Here is a 5,987-nt window from a genome sequence, read left to right on the forward strand (position 1 = left end):
CACACACACACACACACTACATCAATACCCCCACATTACAGCAATCATTGGGTGGGGTACGTTATTCCAACGACAATTACACTGACACTGAGTTTACAGACAAAACAAACAAACCCTGAATACTATGACAGTGACATAAATTAAATGTAGACATGCAATGAAACGGAGGACTTTACTGATATCCTCCAGCCTCCCCGTGGACCTAGCCTTAGAAATGGGAGACGACAATGAGCCCCGCAAGCCACCCAGCCTTTGCCCATGTTGCCCCTGTGGATTATGGGGGTCCAGAAAACCAATGAATCTCTGCGCAAAATGTTTTGCAGTTTCCAGAAGAAACAGTCAGAGGATGACTCCGCCCCCAGCACAAGCACTTGCCAACGCCCGCAGAGCTGTAGTCCCAGACAACAGATATTGGCAGACCTGACCTCATGTCTCCCTAACCACACCATCAAAAAGATCCTGTGAGACATATTCTCATTCTCCTATTAAACGGCCTCATCTACTAAACAGTGGGAAAGGGCCCGACAGTAACCACTCCAAGCAGAAGACGCATTCCTGCTGCCCCCTCTGCCGGATAAGACTGAAGTTGGTACAACAAGAGTTGGGGTCTTGACGTTGGGGTGCCAAGGTTGCGAAGAGGCCATTATGAAAATTGTAAAGCTTGATCGGAAAGTGGCCAGGTCCATTCAACACATTGGCTAGCAGTGTTTCCATTTTTAAATTCCAGATTTCCTGGTCAGAATATTTACTTAAAACTCCATGGTACATGAATAAAATGTTAAATTTAACTTGAATGCTAACAAAACTAAGTTCCCTGTGTTAGTTCCTTTGTGCTTTCAGTCTGCAAATAAGGTACAGTGAGACTGCTGCATGTGCTGTCTGAGTCCTCTCTCCATCTCCTCACCTTACTCATTCCCTGGCCTTACTGTGAATAATATAAGAGGGTAGGGGGCGTTCATGTAGGATACACCTCATCTGAAATGTGTGAAGAGGTGAAGCTTTTGCAGCTGGAGGGGTCTCTTTGTGAGGGAGAGGGACTCCTGCCATGCTTTGATTTTTAAATGGCAGGTCATTTTTTGTCTCCATGCTTACATGACTTCTATTCTGTTTATGCATCTACCATTTAGTGTGTATGTTCCTGTAAGTGTTGCAGTATTGAAAAGATTAAGGCATTTCTCTGCTATTTGACATTTAGTAAACTAAATCCAACCACTGGATTTCAGCATTGTTTTCTTGTTTTGCAGGTTTATATGTTTAATCATAGCATCTCAGTTGTCTGTTACCCAGCAACAATGTCAATAATGCACATGTGAAGATTTTCCATACACAACTCGCCTGTCATATGTGGCAATGTTGTGTCCTTCATTTCTGTTTTTCTTTGCTACAGCAGCAGCTGTTGAATTAAGGTCCTCACAAGCCTTCAGCTGAACATTATAACAAGTGCAGGTAAGCCGGAAATCATGAAATGTATTGTAAAAGCGACAATCATGTAGTAAGTGTATAGAAAAAGCCACAAACCATATTAAACGCATTGAAAAAAATGGAAATCATAGTAAATGCTTTGAGAAATCCACACAAAAACCAGACACACACTGTTGTGGACAGTGTTCAAGTAGACATTCAAGGGAAAGTCTGTGATTTTTCTCCTACCGTGTTTCATGTAAAAGAAAGAAGCTGCTGGTATCCATGGTGATTCATCAAACAGTAAATGACAAAATACAAGTGTGGTAACATTAAAATCACCTAAATTTAATGTTGTATTGTAAGACAACAGGACAGGCAAATCTTTTTCTATCTGTATAATAGTTCTTTCAATATTTCTTTGGAACCCAGAACAGCCAAAAAATCATGAAAGAGACATATAAACTGTATAAACCCTTCCAAGACATCAGTGAGTTCATACACACTGTATAAATCGTTGTGATTTATTCTTTTCTTCCTTTTCTCATTTTATTCCTAATTTGTTCTATGTCTCTTGGTTGTGCTACTGGAACTGCCACATTGCCACGAATCATTTTAAATTGACCCCAAGGTCCATTTTCCTACTAGAAATAGCCATTCGATGATGGGGAGATTAAGCCCAAAAATGCATTTACATGGTCAGCACAATAGTTGTGTAGGGTATAACATTTAAAAAATTCTCAATTGGTGTTAATCAGCTTAATGTTTGGCAAGAATCCATTTGCTACATCACCACCACACAAGGTAAAATGGATCAATATAACACACACCGGACTAAAAAGCCAACTTACCTGGTCCGTGCGCCCTAGTCGGTGTTCAATGTTATCGCAAAGGCTACCGCCATCTTGAATGTGTGCCTGACTATCTGTGTGTTACCGCCAAAATTATGATTATTCATACCAGGTAACATATTGCCAATCTTCAACTGTCCAGTTTTGGAATGCTTGTGCCCATATTCTTTACTGATGTTTTTTACTGATACAAGGAGAACCTAGTATTCAACTGATGTAGCTCATTCACTTCAAGGTTTGACGTATTGTGTATTCAGAGATACTCCTCTGGATATTATTATTGTAACATATGGTTATTTCATTTAATGTCAGCTTCAAGCAGTTTGATCGTTCTACTCAGACTTTGCTCATAACCAAGATGTATTCACCCACACTACTGCTTACTGGATTTTTTATGTTTTGCAGGCCATTGTGTGAGATTATTATGCATGAAAATCCCAGGAGATCAGCACTTTCTGAGATCGTCAAAGCATCCTGACTTGCACAGAAAATTATTTCATGGTCAAAGTCACTTAGTCACATTTTGAACCTCTTCACCATGTCTGCATGCATTTATGCTTTGACTTGCTATTATTATTGGCTGATTATTTTATATGCTCAATTCTGTGCATTATGTTGAGAGATGGATAATGTTCCTCTTGAAAGTCTAGTAGTTTATGTACTAAATAAAATGTTCATTATGGCACTAAAATAAGTAAAAAAAAATACTTGCATATACTTGTGTTAGTATGTAGGTATCATGGTCTAATTTCAGTTCCTTGCATTTACTATGGTTTCCAGCTTTTTGTGCGAATCTAGTGTAAATCTTGGTGTTTTTGTGTGAATGCAGTGTGTATTGGCAAGGTGTGTATGTGTGTATGTATATTTGACTTTTATGTGGATTTTTCAATGCATTTTCTATAGTCTCAGACTATTTCAATACATATAATATGGTTTCCGGCATTTTCAATACACCGTACACAGTTTGTGGCTTTTCCAATGCATTTAATATGTTTCCCGGAAATGCATTTAATATGTTTCCAGCTTTTTCAATGCATTTAATATGTTTCTGGCTTTTACCCTCTTCACATTACAGCAAACCTTTATTAGGGTTACAATAATTTTGAAACGGAAAGTAAAATATACCAATGACCCAAGATGTCTTTTAGATTACAATTATCAATACCTTACTTAGTCACAATAATTCTGTTAAATGAGACATATCTATGTTTGGGGAAATACTTTACATTCAATTAAACATTTTCGGTGGTAAACCTGGACTGTACAAAGAAAAATTAGATACATGGGAACTATGTCTACTATGGAGCTACTGTATACTATTCTAGACACTAATTAGGCTATTAAAGGTAAGGGATATATTATGCAGAACACTTGGTTTTACATATAAGGGATTTTTATGTAATTTGGAGCAACATGCCTAAATTATTTACTGTATATACTCGTGTATAAGCCGATATTTTCTGCACATTTTCTATGCTGAAAAAGCCTCCCTCGGTTTATACTCGAGTCAATGAGTTTTCCCAGTTTTCTGCGGTCCTCGGCTTATAGTTGGGTCGGCTTATGCTCGAGTATATACGGTATATACCAAATTACTTCCTAAAATTATAGCTGTTTTTTACCAAATTGCCTTACAAATTGCCCAACACCTGGTGGTCCTAATGCTGATTGCGGCTGATCTAATACTGGTGAGGTGTCAAACTGTTTAAGACTGTGCTGCATCTTGCTTCCCATGCCCCTCTTAGGGCTTAACAATATTGCTATAAACGTCTGGCCGAGAAAGAAAGAAACCGCAGAGGAAGATTGACTTCGGTGAAAGAAAGCTCTTCTAGACCTGACCAGCGGGAGAAGAGGGACTTCGGGATCAATCCCAGCGGAAGAACCCCTCTTTACTGTAGAAGATCCTGCTCTTCTCTGCCCAGCAGGAATACATCTGCATAGCTCCGCCCCCTTGAATATCTTCTTCCAGCCCACCTTTTCCAGCCCTTCTGCTTCAGGAAGAAGAGCCAGGAAGATGGCTGCAGCTCCTGCCTCCACTCCTGCTCCTGTCCCTAGGAAGAAGGGAGAGAAGCCTCCTGCTCCAAAGCCTGTCCCTGAGGCTGTAAAGTCTGCCTCCACCTCCCCCCACCCCCAAGGGAAGAACAGCCAGGGACATCTGCCTTTTCGACCAGCTAGAAGAGAGGTCTGTTTCTAAGGATAAGATTAGACGTCAGTCTGTGTTTACTTTCCTTGACAGTCAGAAATGTAATTTTTACATGTTGCAGGAATGTTCTTTGCCTTTCTCTAGTTCTTATAGACATCTCTGTAGGCAGTGGTCTCATGGGCCCTTCTATTGGTCTGGGTGGGGGTGAGTGTAAGTCTGCAGGGGTCACCATGCTTATCAGGGGAAGCCTCTTCGCAGTAGATTCCGTTCAGGAGTTTGTCTGCAGCAGATTGCTTATTGTAGATGGGTGAGTCTAGCAGACTAATCTGTGTGTATGCATCCCCTGGTATGAATGGGTGTTTGGAGCTTTTCCAGGCACTGCGGGCCCAGCTCGCAACCACCAGGGTGGTAGTGATAGCTTGGGATTTTAACTGTCCTATGAAGGAACGGGGACATAGTACTAGCAGCACTGCTAAGCTAGATGTTACTTCTAGGTTATTGCAAGAGATGGTACCTGAAGCATCCTTGTGGGTTCCATGGAGATTGGTTCTGTTAATTACCTGTTAATTAAACTTGGAGCCGTCCTGATGGCTTAGTGCATTCCTGGATTGACTTTGTGTTTACCCCTAGAGCGGTAAGCAGAATAGGCATATCATGGTTCCCTGATTCTTCTCAGACCACAGGGCCATTCTCTTCATGGAGGTTCTGGGTCAAGGTTTTCCTCCTGGCCCAGGCTCCTGAAAATTGAATTGTGCTCTGCTGGAAAGGGAGGATGTGTTGGAGGAGCTGAGGTATGCCTACATCACATGGAAGAACGCCCCTGATCTGCGAGATAAGACTGGCATTCCCAGTAATGGGATATAGAGCATCATGGGAGTTGTCACAGACTACTACAACAACCTCTACTCCTCAAAGACTATCCATACCGAAGAGGCTGATTCATTCCTGTCAGATATCACTAACACTATTGATCCTGCAGGTAAAGAGGCCTTGGATGCTCCGCTGCCATTGGGAGAGCTGCTCTCTGCCACTAAATCTTTTAGGCTCGGTAGGACCCTGGGTGGTGATGGCCTCACAGCGGAGCTCTATGAAGCACTGTGGGATATCATTGGCCCGGACCTGCTAGAGCTATATGAGGAGATAGTGGTGGAGGGCAGAATGCCTCCTACTCTAAGGGAGGGACTGATCATGACTCTAAATAAGCACAAAGAGGAGAGATGGGACCGTAAAAATTTGTCTCATCTCTCTCCTGAATATGGACTGCAAGATCGTCGCCAAGGTACTAGCCACTGGGCTAAAGGTTGTCATTGGGCAGATTGTTCATCCTGATCAGTCTTGTAGCATTCCTGGTCGCAGGATTGCAGATAGTCTTACACTTCTGAGGGACACGGTCCATTACATGAAAGATCACCATGCACGTGGCCAGGGTCAGTCTTGATCAGAAGAGGAATACCATAACAAATTCAGCACCCATTTGTATTCTCCAAATTAATCAGGAGAAGGCCTTTGATCGTGTTGCTCATGATTTTTTGCATGGGGCTTTGTACAGTTTTGGTTTTGGAGAATTTTTTGTTCATATGTTAACCTGATGTACA

At 41.7% G+C, this 5,987-nt stretch overlaps 1 pseudogene; it reads left to right on the forward strand.

The window, feature by feature from the left end:
* The first annotated feature begins 214 nt into the window (after positions 1-214).
* LOC142142971 (AN1-type zinc finger protein 3 homolog) lies at positions 215-702 on the forward strand (annotated as a pseudogene).
* Positions 703-5,987: the final 5,285 nt, after the last annotated feature.

Source organism: Mixophyes fleayi, chromosome 3 (genome assembly GCF_038048845.1).
Source record: "Mixophyes fleayi isolate aMixFle1 chromosome 3, aMixFle1.hap1, whole genome shotgun sequence".
NCBI lineage: Eukaryota > Metazoa > Chordata > Amphibia > Anura > Limnodynastidae > Mixophyes > Mixophyes fleayi.